This window comes from Bufo bufo, chromosome 2, assembly GCF_905171765.1.
Source record: "Bufo bufo chromosome 2, aBufBuf1.1, whole genome shotgun sequence".
Classification (NCBI taxonomy): domain Eukaryota; kingdom Metazoa; phylum Chordata; class Amphibia; order Anura; family Bufonidae; genus Bufo; species Bufo bufo.
Window position 1 is genome coordinate 361,968,417 of NC_053390.1, and position 19,257 is coordinate 361,987,673.

The 19,257-nt window shown below is 42.8% G+C and overlaps 1 protein-coding gene across 1 annotated transcript in view; it reads left to right on the top strand.

Annotated features, from left to right (window-relative positions):
* Positions 1-19,257, top strand: part of KDM4C (lysine demethylase 4C) — a 320,670-nt gene that overhangs the window by 284,356 nt on the left and 17,057 nt on the right.

A 19,257-nucleotide genomic window follows, 5' to 3' on the forward strand; every position in this document is an offset into this window, starting at 1 on the left:
CAAAAAAATAAATAAATACTGTTACACATCAGTCCTCAAATAATATCGAGATTTGCAAGAACGCGGCCAGAAATCTATGTCCCACATAGGCATACATGAGCGTGGATTTTTACTTTAGGGAATTACACCACCGTCAGACTCGTGACAAACCTTTTGAGGAGAGCAAGGGATCAGTCATGTTAAAACCCAGCATGCCAGATCCATCAAAGGACAATCCAGCTACCTCATAGACATTAAATTTGCAGATCATGCGTAATGTGTATGGCCAGTTTATAATTTGAAGTTGTCAGTTTGCTGACTAAACAAGTACATTAATAGGATCTGCCCATATGTGGTTATCATTTCCAGTCTTTTTTAATTGGTTATTTACATAATGACATTATATTTTCAACAATAAATTCATAAAAGAAGGTCCAGGCAAGCGGATGAAATAAGATATGAAAAACATGCATGTATGTATGTATGTCTGTGTGTATATATATATATATATATATATATATATATATATAATCATAAAATTGCTAGAACTGTGGATTTGAACAGTTTCAAGAGTGAAAACAAGAACTTTCACAAGTTTACTTTCTAACTTATTTTCTTAGGCATTTTTTTTTAATAAACACCATTATGCTAATTTATTTAATGGAAGATTACTTTAATCAAGGTGTGTAATCACCATCTATGCAATTATTCGAAAGGCTTAAGCCAGTATTATTGTACACTTATCATTTTCTCATCTGCTTGTTTTTCCTTGCATGTTTTCAGAGTATGTATTGTACTTTTCAGGTCTCACTTCAGCAAATAGCATTTATTATGTATAGAAAGTTAATACGAGCCACTTCCTAATGTATTGTTAGTATCCATATTGCCTCCTTTGCTGGCTGGATTCATTTTCCATCACATTATACACTGCTCATTTCCATGGTTATGACCACCCTGCAATCCATCAGTGGTGACCGTGCTTGCACACTATAGAAAAAAAGCACTAGCCTGTGTGAGCTCCCGAGGTCCAGCCACCAGAAAGGCCGGCACTTTTTCCTCATAGAAAGCCATTGTTCCTGGGCAGCAGGTCACTGTTTAAACAGCAGATTCTGCTGCACAGAAATGATGGAGTTTAGTGCAAGCATCTTGCACCTTTTACACATGGCAGTTATCGGGAACAAGCTTTATAAGTGCTCATCCCTGGTAATCAGTTGGAGGGCCTCACTGCCCAACCCTGTAATAGGGCAGAGTGCTTATACAACACTTGGTATCCCATACCTCACAATTGTCCCTGTCCACCATTTATCTGTATGATCAGTGCAATGCAGGAAGTTGGCGTATCACAATGAGCATAAGGCTCCATTCAGACGTTCGTAGAATGTGTCCGCACCCGTTCCGCAATTATCTGGAACGGGTGCAGACCCGAACTTCCGGTCCAAGGCTCCGGAAAAAAATAGAACATGTCCTATTCTATTCGGACAAGAATAGGCAGTTCTATGGGGGTGTCGGTCGGGTGTATAGCGGATCCGCAATACACTACGGACGTGTGAATAGACCCTATCATGTTAAGCTTTCTATCTGATGCAGTACACAGCAGGTCCATTCACTGGGCCCTGGCATGGTGAGCAAACCACTCAACCATCAGGTGTTTAACCCCCTTTTCTACTCCCCAAGGAAGAGGGCATTAGCCCGCCCTTTGACCCAAATTATGGAATGTGAATGTTAATTCATCCACTTCCCTTTAAACCATTAGAGCACAAGGTACTGTAATCCCTTTTTCTACCTTCCAAGAAGGGGGGGCATTAACCCTTCTATTACCGGAGACAACCAAGGAATCAATGGTTAACCACCTCTATTGCTATAAATTAACAAGGGAGCAAATATTGGGGGTTGTCCGAATACAAACACTTATGCCATAGCCAGAGAATAGGGGATGAGTGTCTGATGAGCGGGGTCTGACTACTGGGGCTCCTCCCGTCGATGAAAAGGCAGGCTCTCTGTTCCTGGGTTTGCATGGAGTGGTGGTCATGCCAGAGCCAGCAGTCCCATAGAGTCATCTCAGCAATCCGATCGGGCCTATAATAATAAACTGGGTAGTTTCTTACATCATCTACCCAGCTTTTTATATAAAGATAGGCTGGTTGAGGTGCTGTACATTGCCTATCTATATGAGGCACATTACGTCTACTCTGTTATGTCACACTTGTGCAGGTGCTAGGAGATAAGGGGATTTACCTGTACCCCTGTGGGTCAGCCTGAGCCTGGATAATGACATAAAGCAAAACATAAAGTGAGAAAGAAACCATTGCAAATGCAGCATCTATTGCAGTGTCTAGTAAGACTGAACAATACTTAAGTGCTTAACTTTTATACATAGAATAAAAAACAGTGCAGATGTATTTATTATATGTAATATCTAGGTAGCAGCATCTACTTCCTTTGATAGTGAAAAGCCTCATTCACACTTCAGTGTTTGATCAGTGATTTCCATCAGTGATTGTGAGCCAAACCAGGATTGGAGCCTCCACAGACATAAGATATAAGGGAAAGATCTGTGCCTGGTTTTGGCTCAAAATCACTGATGGAAATCACTGACCTAAACTTTAACGTGTGAATGAGACATAAGGCCTCATGCCTACGACTGTACTGCGTTGTGCAAAACACATTTACTTTATATGCAATCCAGTGCAATCTGCATTTTTCTCTTACTGAACCCAAAAAGGAGAACCACACATGTAGTACAAAGAATTATCTTTATTACACATAATTATTACACAAAAATAGTACAATACAATATAAAATTTGCGGGTTAGGACTACAAGAATAACCCCTCCCCCCTCCCAACCCCACCCCCCCCCCCCCCCACACACACACACACATAACAATGGGTCTATTTTAACTATACAAATGATATATACACATCAATAAATGGCACCTAAAAAGTGCTTCAACTATAAATTACAGTGTAGTCATCCATGGTCGGTACAACACTAAAAAGGAATCTATACCTCATCACATGTGGCCAGAACACATCCGGATTCCTCCCTAGATATGGTCCAAACTCAGTGGCTCCAACTCAGGGAAATCCCGGTGAGTGTAACTGGCGATCATTAAAAAAGTGTAAACAACTGCTGACCAACACAGACAACCAATATACTGACCCTGAATATCCGTGGGGAGGGAGGAAGGGGATGACTTTTTCTCTCTTCCCATCACTAGAAATTACTTTTTCCCCTCACCTCCATGACGGCACCTACTATGAGAATATCCTCCTCCTGCTATCAAGCAGAGTCGGGAAGCTTCAAAAAGGGCCCTCCTTCATGCAATCCTCGGTGTCTTCCTGTCCCTTCCAGGCGGAGGAGCAGGAGGAGTCCCTGTGCCTCGGTACAGGTTTCGATGGAAAAGAAGCAGCAGAGGTTGCGGCCACATTTGCAGACGATCAGGGTTTACCTTGGCAAGTAAGTCCCGTACACGTGCACCTGTCACGGCCAGTGGCCATCTCTCATATGCGCCAGTAGAGGGGCGGGCCGCGGCATCCGGACACTCAGATGGAATTCCTCCGGATCCTAATGACTGCCGAGATTCTCACTCCGGCAGGTAACGTCATTCGGGGTCCTAATGGGGCCATCCTGGATGAATGCTTTTTCAGATGACGTCAGGAACAAGCTTCCCAGGATTGCCCATGAATACTGGCGTGCTGGTCCAGGTGGAAGTCGCCCTCTGACCAGCATTCTCCTGCAGTCCTCACCCCATCTTCCCTGAGAACGATGGAGCTGGGGGAATGTATGGAACAATCTGTCAGCCTGACAGTGAGTGAACAAGCTAGGCGGAGGTCGTGAGTACTGGACGGCAGAGACACATTTTAATATGCCTTTTCTCTCTTTCTTTTGTATTTTAAGAGTGACAAGGATGTTTCAGCTAAATATAAAATATCCTAAAAATTTTTTAGAAAATGCACTGACGATATAGTAAGAGAAGAGGTACCTTCCCTGAGAGATGAAATGAAAGATATGATATGGCAGGAGTTACGTTCTGCTTTAGCGGATTTTACTCCTGCCTCCTGTTGCCCGTCCACCTCTAAGCGCGGGTCCAGGAGGAAACTATCACCCTCTTTTTCATCCTCATCCTCATTCTTCGAGAATTCCTCAGATTGGGAGGAAAAAATGAGTGATTCAGACTCTGATTCTGGTAGTGATGGTGAATTCAAAAAATATTTGTTTTCTTCTGAAGATATTAACCTATTTAAAGCGGTGATAGCGACAATGGAAATTAAGGAAGAAAAGGTCCAGAGATCCGCCTTAGATAAAATGTTTTCTAGGTAAGAGGAAAGGAAAAAGGTGTTCCCAGTACGTAAAAATCTGCATTCACTTATATTAAGATAGGAAAGTGTTTCTGCCCAAAACCATTAAAAAGAGACTACCCTTTGATGACCAAAATTTAGAGCTTCTTTTCAATTGCCCAAAAATAGACGTCTCTCTTTCTAAATTAGCAAAAGGTTCCTCCTTAGGGTACTTTCACACTAGCGTTTTTCTTTTCCGGTATTGAGTTCCATCCTAGGGTTATCCTAATGCATTCTGAATAGAGAGCATTCCGTTCAGGATGCATCAGTTCAGTCCCTCTTACGTTTTTTCGCTGGAGAAAATACCGCAGCATGCTGCATTTTTCTCTCTGGCCAAAAATCCTGAACACTTACCGGAATGCCGGATCCGGCATTAATTTCCATTGAAATGTATTAGTGCATTAAAATTGCCGCATTAACGGATCCGTCGTTCCGGTCCGTGCATGCGCAGACCTTTAAATCTGTGAAAAAAATAAATACCAGATCCGTTTTGCCGGATGACACCGGAGAGACGGATCCAGTATTTCAATGCATTTGTCAGACGGATCCGCATCCAGATCCGTCTGACAAATGCATCCGTTTGCGTCTGGTTTGCTGGAACTGCCTGCCGGAATCCTCTGGCGCAAATGTGAAAGTAGCCTTACCGTTTGAAGATACAGGATCTCTTCGTGATCTCACTGACAAAAAGATAGATTTAAATCTCAGGAAAACATGAGATGCAGCGGCATGCCTATTTAAAGGGTTTCTGTCATGAGAAATTACATTATGTAGCTGACTGGCGTTAGCGATGGGCTAATGGCAGCAGTACATAACAGTGTGATTTATAACTTCCTGCCTGCAGCCGTTCTCTTAAAATAAACACTTTTAAAATATGCTAATGAGCCTCTAGGTGCTATGAGGGCGGTGCTATTCGGCACAGGCGCAGTGAGTGAAGGACGCGCTCCTGCTGCTGGCCTAATTCATTACGCCTGCGCCGGCTTCACTCACTGCACAGCTCCGAGCGCGTCCTTCACTCACTGTGCCTGCGTGTCTGTGCCTGCGCAGTGAGTGAAGCAGGTGCAATGAATTTGACCGGCAGCAGGAGCATGTCCTTCACTGCCTGTGCCGAATAGTAAACGGGATGGCGCAGGCACGGGATTTACTGGATGAAGAGGAGAACTCGCCAATCAACGGGACCTGGGCGTGCTAAAGGGTGAGTGGACTAAGCCTCTAGTTGCTGAAGCAACGCCCTCATAGCACCCAGAGGCTCATTAGCATATTTTTAAAGTGTTTATTTTAAGAGAACGGCAGCAGGCAGAGATTTATAAAGCTTACTGTTATGTACTCCTGACATTAGCCCATCGCTAATGTCAGTCAGCTACATAACGTCATTTCTGATGACTGAAACCCTTGTTGCCAGGTCCCTTTAAAGCTGGTTGCTAAATTTAGAATCACTTCTAAAATCTAATACACCTTATAAAAGTTTTGCAGACTCTTTCCCCATGCTTCTAAAAGCAGTTGACTTCCTGTCCGACACTACAGCGGACTCGGTAAGGCTTACCCTAGGACCACTGCACTAGCCAATAGCGCTGGGGGTATGGGCTCTAAATCTAGACTTTGTAGTGTTCCCTTTTATGGTGACCTGCTTTTTGGATAATTTGGAGAAAAGGCTTGTGACTCTAAGAAAAGCTTTCCAGAAGCCAAAAGGAAAACCCCTTTTTTTTTGTTTAAAAAAAAATGGACCGGTTTAAAAATAAGAAAGGTAAAATGGAAGGATGGAGAACTAACAAACAGAATAAAGGGAAAGGGTTTCTCTTCAATCCTCAAAATACCGATATTTCCAAAAAATGACGCCAGAAGTCCGGTGGGGGGAGAGTTTGAGAAAGTTTGTGGAATCCTGGAAGATTTTTTCGCCAAGCCCTTGGTTGATAGATGTATTTTCCCAGGATTACAGGATTCCCTTTCTTAATGTCCCCCCCACAACCTTTGTGGTCACTCCGGTCCAGATCTCTTCAACTCTGTTTGGAGCAGGGAATTCTGGACTTGGTGGACATGGAGGTTCTTTTGCCTGTTCCATCAAATCAGATCAGTCTACGGTACTTTTCTACAATTTTCATGGTAGTCAAACCAAATGTAAAATCACGTCTAATCATAAATCTCAAAAAACTGAACAAGTCGATAAAATACAAAAAATTCAAAATGGAGTTGATCAAGTCCATGGTAAATGTTCTGCAGGAGGGGATCTTTTTGGCATCTTTGGATCTAAAAGATGCATATTTCCATATACCGATTCACCAAAATCATTTTTTTTTTTTAGCTGACATGTTCCCTTTAAATGTCTTCTGTAAGTGGCAAAAGATCAAATGATATTGAAATTTTAAACCATCTTGAGCCCCTGTGTAAAAGTGGTTCCATCACTTGACAACAAGAATAATGCAGTATGCAGCCCTATTTTTTCCAACAAGATAATAAAAGCCTTGACCACTCCATTATAAGTTAATGTGGTCAGTATGTCGCCATTTGGATCTCTCAACAGATTCGGCACATCCTCATGGCTTTATAATATTAGCTGAAGCCACTGCAAACAAAGCCAAGTAAAGTCATAACTAGGTCAAGTTCAGGGCTTAGTGTCAAATGTAAAGAGAATGTGCACTACATCTCTCACAGATGTTATGATGCTTGATTCATTAAATTATTTTAAAAAGGAGTCTACATGAATGTGTTGAAAAGCGTGATTTGACAGTTGTGTGTTTGATTGCTGGTATTTGGTTCCTGGCCAGAGATTTATTCTGTTTTTTTTTTTTATCTTTATTTTATTCATTCAGATAGCACAAACATATTCCAGACTGAGGTTGTCATCACTTAACTTGGTCTCTGTCCTCATTGTGGCTCACAGTCGAAAATTCCAGTTTAACCCCTTCATATGCCTTTGGAGTGTGTGAGGAAACCAAAGTACCCAGGGGAAACCCAACAAATTTACAAAGAGAACATACAAACTCCATGCCTATGTTGCCCCTGTTCAGTTTCAGACCTGGGACCCCACCACCGAAAGGCAGCAATGCCAAACAATGAGGCACTGTGCTGCCCTTGTGGTGAATTGTCCCCTGCTGAATAGGGATTTTTGTTTTATCTTCCACTGAACAACACTGTAGAATTATGGTTCTACATAGATTACTTTGACATTTAGTTAGAACATAAAAAAAAAAACTTTATTAAAATAGATTTTGACTATAGTGGACTTAAAAAGACTATAGGGGAATTTATCAAGACTGGTGAAAAAGCCCATGACGCACTGTTATGGGGGGTCTGTGGATGGCACTGTTATGGGGGGGATCTGTGGATGACACTGTTATGGGGGATCTGTGGATGACACTGTTATGGGGGATCTGTGGATGACACTGTTATGGGGGATCTGTGGATGACACTGTTATGGGGCATCTGTACTCTATTACATCGGGCCCCGCTCACAGCAGTCTTTATATGTAACGTGTAGTCATGGGAGCTTTGTTAAAGTAGCGCAATCCTCTGTAATACTCCCTTGCAAACCACCGTAGCAGGCATGCCGGCCGGCAGCGTAATGACACTCACTCCGTCACACTCCTGCTCCTCCCACTTTATTAATGAAGCAGGCGTGTGACGGAGTGAGTGACGTTATGCTGCCGGCCAGCCTGTCTACAACAGTAATTTGATAGTGAGTCCTACAGTTGAGGAAGGCTCTACGGGCCAAAACGCGTCCTATAAACTGATCATGTATTTGGAATAAAGTATACTACAAACAACAAATACGTTTGCTGGGATTATCGTCTACAGCCAGAGTAAAAATGCCAGCATTCACTTTATAAGGCACACTGCCAGTTTTCCCCCCCACACCCACTGGGGGGGAGAGTGTGTCTTATAAAGTGAAAAATACGTTTTTTTAAAAAATATTTTTGAAAACGTAGTTTTTTATTTTTATTAGGTCCCCAAGTGGACCACAACATAAAATCATCAGATTGCTATTTGTGTAGGGTAATGGAATATTCTCCATTTTCCTATACAGAAATAGCTACTGTATTTTTCGCCCTATATGACGCATCGGCCCGTAAGTTTTTAGAGGAGGACATTAAGAAAAACATATTTTTCATTAGTCCTCAGGTCAGACCAGCAATCAGACCCCCAATGTTAATCAGACCTCAGATCACAGCTCCAATCAGATCCCCAATGTTAATAAGACCCCAATAAGACCTCAGATCAGACCCACAATCAGACCTCAGCTCACACCCAAAAGTGAATGACCCCCAATCAGACCTCAGATATGAAATATAATAAAGACCCCATTCAGACCTAAGATCAGCCCCCATGCCTCATTTGATCAGCACCCAGTTTCTTATGAGCCCCCATTGCCTCTTTATCAGCCCCATATTGCCTCAGATGAAAAAATAAAGGATCACTTACCTCTCCTGCGCCTGGACGCCGCTGCTCCTCACCGCCCGCGCTCTGGCTTCCTCCTGCTGTCGGCTGTGCTGTGAACTGGCGCTCACAGCGTGATCTGAGGTCACGATTAACCACCAGGTTCTAAAAAGTGCAATTATGTTTTCAATAACCTAAACCGGTAAAGACAAGCCCTTACATAAAGACAGAAAACGGAACTGGAATTTGTACTGTAAATCACCTATATTGCGGACGACCTTACAGGGGTCTGTACAGTGTACCAGAAAACTAAGGTGGAGAAACCCTCAGTAGGTGTCAAAAGTTGCTGGCTGTGCATGTAACATTGTGCTGGAAGTGCTGATATATTGTTAAAAGGGTTCTCCGGGAATTATTTAAAATGACCACTAGTAACTTGTCATAGAATGTGAGCAGGATTGGTTGCCTCCACTTGCAGAGCTATCTAGGGGGAAGCCTCACTTCACTGCTCTACAATAGATGGTAATTATGTGATCCTGCCTACAATATGCCATCATGGCTGAGCAGCCTGACAGGAAAACTCACCAATATTTAATATATGCCAGTGTAATGAGGCCCTGCCCCCTCACCCGCCATAGGCAGCTCTGCAAGTGGAAGCAACCAGTCCTGTTCAAAATCTAGGACAGGTTGCTGGTGGCCTTTTTAAATAATTCCCGGAGACCTAATTTAAAGTGTACAATTGGTGACCACCAATACACCGAAGTAAATAAACTGTAAGTGTTATCTCATGAATATCGTACCGTACTTTGCACTTTATAAGACGCTCAGACTGGGGGGTCTGATCTGAGGTCTGTGAAAAATATTGTTTTTCTGATTTTTCCTTCTCTAAAACCTAGGTGTGTCTTACAAAAGTGAAAAATATGGTAAATGTTTAATACAGAGCTTTAGTCTAGAATAAATGGTTCAAATTCTCCAGAATTCAAATTATTGCAGTGATATTTGATCTCCAATTACATGTGTTGCAAAAAACATATGTAGTGCATTGGAAACTATATGTAGGAATTCCTTTGTTCTGTAATCCCCACGTTTAACCTTGAATTTGGTTTTGTGTTCATTGACTCTAATGTGGAGCAGGTGAATATTTATCGGGTGTGTGAAAAAACCTTCAAACTAATTTTAAGCTTAGTGAGTTTTCAGCACATTTGCAGCACAGATGGTAGGGTGCTCTAATTGTTACTTAATTGCATATGACAATCTGAATTAAGGAACTAAAGGTTCAAGTCAATATTTAGGACACATGTTTTATTTTGTATGTTATGATCTTAACATTGTTCATTTTTTACAAACACTAAACATAACTGTTTTTAACTATGTTGTCATAAGTGTACAACTGTAATTAAAACCGCTATTAAAGGGGCCCAAATGCTGCATAGAATAAATGCCGTCTAATGCCTAAAATTTCTTTCCTAACCATTCCCCATAATTGACTCCTATAAGAGAAATCATATAGATTTGGTTATTGATGTATTCGGCCATGGAATGTAGTGAAATGGGCCTGTTTTGAAACACATGGTTTTACTGTCAGGTAATCTGTTAAGGACATGTTTCCACAAGCTATTAGCAGCAGCATAAGGCCATGTTCACGTCTCTGGTGAATGTTTCCAGCAGGCTGCTCAGGCAGGAAACAGCCTGCCAGAGTTCACCGTATCCAGCATTGCTCTACTCAACAGATCACCGCTGTATCCCTATTGACTATTATGGGACCTGGTGGTCAGGCTTTTTATATGGGCTACCTTTTGCAGTGAGTCTTTGTAGTCATTACATGTTGAACTTAGTAATATGTACAAATTTGTGATTGCCCTGCCTATTTTGACTGCAGCTTCTGATAGTGAAGGAAGTTGCAACATATCTTTATCAGATTTTTTGGTAAATTGTAATAAAGTTAAAATCATAGTCACATAGTAAAGAGGCATGGTGAAAAGGCAATATGGTGCACTCTACTAGGCAGTTTTGCATGCTAAGACCATTTTTCCCTTCACCCATGACTGAACCATAGAGAGAGATGGATCCGCCCCCACAATTGGACAGGAAGCCCCAAAGCCCCAGAGCAATCAATGTGGTTGGTATGATTCTGTTGGTGCCTTTAGCATGATTGATGCATTTGAATCTTTGATATGACATGTTCAGGGCCTGGTTGACGGCCTCATGGCTTGAGGGCCTGGTTGACGGCCTCATGGCTTCAGGGCCTGGTTGACGGCCTCATGGCTTGAGGGCCTGGTTGACGGCCTCATGGCTTGAGGGCCTGGTTGACGGCCTCATGGCTTGAGGGCCTGGTTGACGGCCTCATGGCTTGAGGGCCTGGTTGACGGCCTCATGGCTTGAGGGCCTGGTTGACGGCCTCATGGCTTGAGGGCCTGGTTGACGGCCTCATGGCTTGAGGGCCTGGTTGACGGCCTCATGGCTTGAGGGCCTGGTTGACGGCCTCATGGCTTGAGGGCCTGGTTGACGGCCTCATGGCTTCGTGGGCCTGGTTGACGGCCTCATGGCTTGAGGGCCTGGTTGACGGCCTCATGGCTTGAGGGCCTGGTTGACGGCCTCATGGCTTCAGGGCCTGGTTGACGGCCTCATGGCTTCGTGGGCCTGGTTGACGGCCTCATGGCTTGAGGGCCTGGTTGACGGCCTCATGGCTTGAGGGCCTGGTTGACGGCCTCATGGCTTCAGGGCCTGGTTGACGGCCTCATGGCTTCGTGGGCCTGGTTGACGGCCTCATGGCTTTGTGGGCCCGGTTGACGGCCTCATGGCTTTGTGGGCCCGGTTGACGGCCTCATGGCTTTGTGGGCCCGGTTGACGGCCTCATGGCTTTGTGGGCCCGGTTTACGGCCTCATGGCTTTGTGGGCCCGGTTGACGGCCTCATGGCTTTGTGGGCCCGGTTGACGGCCTTATGGCTTTCTGACTGCCTTTGAGTCTATGCCTGGTCGGCTGACTGCCTTTGAGTCTACGCCTGGCGTGCTGGCTGGCTGTCTGCCTTTGAATCTACGCCTGGCGTGCTGGCTGGCTGTCTGCCTTTGAATCTACGCCTGGCGTGCTGGCTGGCTGTCTGCCTTTGAATCTACGCCTGGCGTGCTGGCTGGCTGCCTGCCTTTGAATCTACGCCTGCCTGGTTGGCTGACTTGACTGCCTTTGATTCTACGCCTGCCTGGTTGGCTGACTTGACTGCCTTTGAGTATAGGCCTGGCTGGCTGGTTACCCCTTTTGGGTCCATGCCTAAAAAAATGATATAAAAAGGCATGGCCTCATATACCTAGAAAGCTGATTGCTTCTGTGTTCATGCTTGCTGGGAACTCTGCTCCTGCAGCTTGCATTGTAGCTGTCTGCTTCTGCTGCTGGGCTTATCTAGTGCACTTGTGTTTGATTGGCTGCTTACTTTACACTGTGGCCGGGTCTTCATGGCTGACTGCTTCAGCCGCCGTGTCTACATGGTTGGCGGCTTCGGTCTCCTTGTCTGCATGGCTGATGGCTTTTGCATCAGTATCTGTGGATGACTGTGCTTGGCTCTGAGTGGGTGTTTGTGACTGGCTGTGCCTGAGGTGCCACCATGTCTTGGTGGTGGTCTACCTTGGTGGCTATGCCTGCACGGTAGACTAGTTCTGTGGCTATGCCTGGTTGACAATTTGTAGTTTAATGGTCTGCAATAAGCATAGCACACCAACAAAACCCTATAAAACTCCAAGTGGGGAGTGAGAAGATGGGCTGGACCGGATGGTTTGTATAGCCTACAGGAAGTAGGGTGTACCAGCAGAGCCCTATAAGATCCTAGTTGGGAGTGGAGATATGGGCTGGACCATGTTTTTGGACGCCCTACTGGACATATGGCGTACCAACTAAGCACTATATGGCTCCTGGTTGGGAATAAGAGGATGGACTGGTCCATTTAGTCTGCATGAGCTACAGGAGATATGACTCACCAGCAAAACCCTATAAATACTTGCCACCGATCTAGACCTGCCCAGGGAGTCCCTGGAGGGTCGGCGGTTATCTGCTGGGGTCCTTCATGTGGTGGGGACCCTAGGAGGTATGAAGGGCTCTTTGGACCTCTTGCAACAGACCGTTGAGCTCATCCAGAAAAGGGATAGATGCCATGGTAGGGTTCCATCATGGATGCCAGATTGTGAGCAGTGGATCTTGGATCAAAACATCTCGTCTTTCAAACGTCTCGCAATATAATCTGCACCAAAGGAATTGTTGTGCAGCAATCGTCCTCAGTTTGGATCATTCTGTGTCCATATAAATACTTCTCTAAAGATGTTTTGTTAAATCTGTTATGATTATTTTTAACACTTGGTGAGAAACCCATATGAGAATTTGCTGGGTTTAAAGTATAATGTCTAGTATCGAAACTTCCTAGGTTTTAGGATGTGTATTGTTCCGACTTTTTTAGTTCGGACATCTTGTTAGCCTTTGGGTTCTCTATGCTTCCTTCTGGGTATTCTTAGTTTAGATTACTTTTCAAGCATTGTCCCTCTTGAGGGCTGTTTTTTAACTCTGGTATTCGGTCTCTCTATGGTGCTGTCATGGGTAAAGGGAAAAATGATAATTACACTTACCAGTAATTGGATTTTCCTGAACCCATGACAGCACCCCTCTAATTCCCTCACTGGAGGAAGGAAGAATGAAGTTATAGGAATTCTATTTTGTACGCCTTCTACTGATCTACTCTGGAATCAACACTGAGGCAGATGTCGGATCTTTAAGGCTGACGCTTGCTCCAGGACGGAGTGAGCTCCATAGCCACTGCGTGCCTGCCGTTTCATACAGCAGACACCTGCGGCTAATGTCTGCAATCGGTGGTAATACGAAATTCTGAAGTTATACCCCTCAGATGCTGTGGTCAAATGTGGCGTCTGAGAGGACTAAAAGCTGGAAGCGCCCTCTCCCGTGTAATGAAGTCCTGCCTTTTGTGGAGATCAGGGAAGGTGTTCATTCATAGTAATAAGTCTGAGCCTATACTAGGCTTCCAGGCTCATAACTTGTATATTACAGTGCAGGCCAGTAGGTGACAGCACTGAACTGTAATATGGTGTTACTGTGGTTTCTGTAAAGAATAGAGCAAATTCCATTATTCTATACAAATTGCAATCTGATGAGTGCAAGTTGGGGTCCAGTTAGGGACCTAACAAGAAGTAAAAGTAAAGTTTTTCAAAAATATAAAGAAATAAAAATCCAAATCATCCCCCTTTCCCTAAAATAAAAATAAACAAAGAAAATAACATCATGGTCATCACCGTATGCGAAAACATCCGTAATATTAAAATATTTTTAAAAAAAGTGATCAAAATGTAATACACACCCCAAAATGGTATTAACAAAAACTACAGATCGTTTCGCAAAAAAAATTAGCCCTCACATATCCCTGTAGACAAAACTATAAAAATGTTATGGGGAACAGAAAACGGCAATGACAAGAAAAATGTAGTTTTTCAAAGGTTTTTATTTTTATTATTTTTATAACGCAATAAAAACTATACATATGTGGTATCGCCCTAATCATACTAACCTGGAGAATGAAGAGCACAAGTCAGTTTTACCACATAGTTAATGCTGTAATGCTGTAGTTAATTTCTTTCAAATTCCATCCCATTTGGATTTATTTTTTCCTGCTTTCCACTACATTGTATGCAATATTAAATGGTTGCATTAGAAAATACAACTTGTCCCGCAAAAAACAAGCTCTCATACGGCTATGTGAACAGAAAAATAAAAAAAAGTTATGGCTCTGGGAAGGCAGAGACCAAAAAACAAAAATGGAAAATCACAGCATCAGGAAGGGGTTAAAGGGAGTGTATCATCAAAAAATTACATTATTTAAACTACATTTTTAGCGAAAAAATATTGTTCAAAAAAATTTTGCAGGTGTATTTTGTTATTTACATGTCACTGTTAGGGATGAGCGAGTCGATGTCGGATGACACATCAGACGTCGATTCTCATAAAACTTTGTTCTAATACTGTACGGAGCAGGAGCTCCATACAGTATTAGAATGTATTGGCTCCGAAGAGTCGAAGTTATTGCTTTGTGAAGTCTCGCGAGACTCTGTGCAGTAACTTCATAAATTTATTAATTTAATAAATGTAATACATTAATTAACTCTGGTTCGGTTCCAAGTGGTATTGGACCGAAGTTTTATGCAAATCGACTTCGGATGTTTCATCCGAAGTCTATTCGCTCATCCCTAGTTCTGATCTTTAGTTTCAGTGCTTTAACAATAGTCTCTTTGTCAGGAAGATATGCCTTTTTTAGATGTAACGCAACAAGCCATAATGGGTTAAAAGCTACCCATACGTTTAACATTTTTTATAAAAAAAATAATTGTTGAATTAATTATTTAGCAAAAATATGATTCCGAGTTGAAATGTTCCATTATACTGTGCTCCCGGTGAATGTGTACTGTGACAGGCAATTAACCATTTTTTTATTTTTTTTTATGCTTTGCTTCTTGACAATTGATTACCTTACACCTTTTCTTAAAAGACACAAGATAAATTAAGTTGATGGCTGTCGAGGACAGAATTCCAGGCTGTGTCACATACTGTATTTCCATTTGTAGAGATTGCACAGTACTGTAATATGATGTGTGCTTGCATACTAGATATCTGGATTTCTGTAGGCTTGTTAATATTATTATGAGCTAATAACATCATATCAATTGACATGCATGAATGAAATTGTGTGTCCAGTATGCATTTTTTTAAGTATATTTCTATAGATTTATTACATGACAAAAAATGTCCAACAGAGAAAAATGTGAAATTTACCCATGTCATATCTGAGGCACCTCTATGCCCAGAATCAAATAATATTCAGCTATAGTTGCAAATATGAAATAGCAAGTCCCCAATGCATATAGGCCAAAAAAAGGCATAATGGAAGCTACAAAGATTTTCCAAACAGGAGAAAATAACTATATGTATTGACATTATAGCCAAATAGGAAATCTATGGGTCTGAGTTGTCAGACCCCCACCAGACATAGCTTGTGGAAATGCTATAAGAGTCAGTTTGGAAAACCCCTTTGACTATTCATGTTACATAGAAACATAGAATGTGTCGGCAGATAAGAACCATTTGGCCCATCTAGTCTGCCCAATATACTGAGTACTATGGATAGCCCCCGGCCCTATCTTATATGAAGGATGGCCTTATGCCTATCCCATGCATGCTTAAACTCCTTCACTGTATTTGCAGCTACCACTTCTGCAGGAAGGCTATTCCATGCATCCACTACTCTCTCAGTAAAGTAATACTTCCTGATATTACTTTTAAACCTTTGCCCCTCTAATTTAAAACTATGTCCTCTTGTAGCAGTTTTTCTTCTTTTAAATATTCTCTCCTCTTTTACCTTGTTGATTCCCTTTATGTATTTAAAAGTTTCTATCATATCCCCTCTGTCTCGTCTTTCTTCCAAGCTATACATGTTAAGGTCCTTTAACCTTTCCTGGTAAGTTTTATCCTGCAATCCATGTACTAGTTAAGGCTACTTTCACACTTGCGTTCAGAGCGGATCCGTCTGCTGTCTGCCCAGACGGATCCTCTCCTATAATGCAGACGGATCCGTCTGCATTATAGTTTAGAAAAAATTCTAAGTGTGAAAGTAGTTCAGACGGATCCGTCCAGACTTTACATTGAAAGTCAATGGGGACGGATCCGTTTGAAAATTGAGCCATATTGTGTCATCTTCAAACGGATCCGTCCCCATTGACTTACAATGTAAGTCTGGACGGATCCGTTTGCCTCCGCACGGCCAGGCGGACACCCGAACGCTGCAAGCAGCGTTCGGGTGTCCGCTTGCGGAGCGGAGGCTGAACGCTGCCAGACTGATGCATTCTGAGCGGATCCACGTCCACTCAGAATGCATTGGGGTAGTACGGATGCGTTTGGAGCTGCTTGTGAGCCCCTTCAAACGGAACTCACAAGCAGAGCCCCGAACGCTAGTGTGAAAGTAGCCTTAGTAGCTCTTCTCTGAACTCTCTCCAAAGTATCAATATCCTTCTGGAGATATGGTCTCCAGTACTGAGCACAATACTCCAAATGAGGTCTCACTAGTGCTCTGTAGAGCGGCATGAGCACCTCCCTCTTTCTACTGGTAATGCCTCTCCCTATACACCCAAGCATTCTGCTAGCATTTCCTGCTGCTCTATGACATTGTCTGCCTACCTTTAAGTCTTCTGAAATAATGATCCCTAAATCCCTTTCCTCAGATACTGAGGTTAGGACTGTATCACCGATTTTATATTCTGCTCTTGGGTTTTTACGCCTCAGGTGCATTATCTTGCACTTATCAACATTAAATTTTAGTTGCCAGATTTTTGACCATTCCTCTAGTTTTCCTAAATCTTTATCCATTTGGTGTATCCCTCCAGGAACATCAACGCTGTTACAAATGTATGGCTTCAGGCTTTGAGCACTTGCCATCTTGTGCTCTGTTTCCAATCTGACATATTACGTGTTTTTTTTCTGCTTGATGTTCTTGACACCCTGTGCAAGACAAGGCACATCATATTTTCTTTACATATCAGACAAATTGATCCCACTCAATAGTAGCCAAAGACTGAGGCTAGATAAGCAGCATGAATGTACCTTTTATAATGCATTGCATCTACAGCATACAATACTTTGCAAAAGTATTCTCCCACTTAGTGTTTTTCCTTCTTTGCTGCATTACAACCTGTAATGAAAATGGATCTTTGAAAGGGTTGTATCATTTAATTTATACAATGTGCTTCTACTTTGAGGGTGCAAAATACCTATTTTTTTTTTTTCCTTTTACCTTGACACAAACAATAGAGACATGCCCGAAGAGACTTGCATCTGTACTTGTAGCAAAAGTTGGCTCCACAAAGTATTGACTTTCAGGGAATGAATACTGATGCACATTCAAGTTCTCTGTTTTTTTTTTTTTTGTCTTAACTATTATCTTAGCGCATCTAGATTCTTGGATTTTGCCCATTCTTCCAGGCAAAACCACTCCAACTCCTTCAAGATGGATCTTGTGTACAGCAGTCTTTAAGTTATGCCACAGATTCTCAATTGGATTGAGGTCTGGGATTTGTATAGTACAATCCAGGACATTTATTGTTCCCTTACTACACATAACTGCTAAAGCTACCAGGATGTTTTAGGCTACTTTCACACTTGCGTTAGGAGCGGATCCGTCTGGTGTCTGCACAGACGGATCCGCTCCTATAATGCAAACGCTTGCATTCGTTCAGAACGGATCCGTTTGCATAACCATGAACAAAAAAAAAAATATTTTTTTTTTTTTTTTTTTTTTTCATGATAATGCAAACGGATCCGTTTTGACTTTACATTGAAAGTCAATGGGGGACGGATCCGTTTGAAAATTGAGCCATACTGTGTCATCTTCAAACGGATCCGTCCCCATTGACTTCCATTATAAGTCTGGACGGATCCGCTCGCCTCCGCACGGCCAGGCGGACACCCGAACGCTGCAAGCAGCGTTCAGGTGTCCGCTCACTGAGCGGAGCGGAGGCTGAGCGCTGGTAGGCGGATGCATTCTCAATGCATCCGCCTCCATTGAGAATTCATCAGGGCTGGACGGCTGCGTTCGGGACCGCTCGTGAGCTCCTTCAAACGGAGCTCACGAGCGGACACCTGAACGCAGGTGTGAAAGTAGCCTTATCATTGTCCTGCAGGAGGGTGGACCTCCGTCCCAGTAAAACAGTGTATCTTCAAAATTTGTCCTGTACTTACTGTCATCCATCTTTTCTTCATTCCTGACCAGTTTTCCAGTCCCTGCCGATGAAAACATTCCCACAGCATGACACTGTCACCACCATGCTTCACAATGGAAATGATGTTCCTGAGGTGACTCTCTTCAGGGGACATTATTAAGACTGGCGTATTACATCTTTTAATAATTGTGGCACGTCTGTGTGTCGAAATGGATGTTTCCTGAGGTAGATTATAATAAATTACCTGGGCTGGCTACGACTTCCATCTCCTCTATGGATCTAGAGTTCCTTCATTGTGATCATTGGTGTCTTTGTTGAATCCCTAATTAATGCTCTACTGGCCCATTCTGTGAGTTTTGATGGGCTGCCTTCTCTTGTCAGGTATTATTTCCATTTGGTTGGGTGTTCAGAAGAGCAGGTGTATTTAGACAAGTATCATGTGACAGTTCAGGGGGACCCTTTTCAACTAATTATCTAATTATGTGACTGTAAGTTAGTTGGTTGGACCAGATCTTATTTAGGGTTTTCATATCAATGTGGGTGAATACATATGCACTCACAGCTTTTAGGTTTTTATTTATTAACCCTTTGAGCCCTGGAGGTTTCTTCCATTTTTGCTTTTTCATTCCAGAGTCATAACTTTATTTTTCCGTTCAAATTGCCATATTAGGGCTTCTTTTTTGGGGAACACGTTGCACTTTCTAATGCCACCATAATATTGCATACAATGTAGGGGCGAGCTGGAAAAAAATTCCAAATGGGGTTAAGTTTTTTCTGTTTTCATGGCGTTCACTATGCAGCAAAATGGACCTCTTACTTTCATT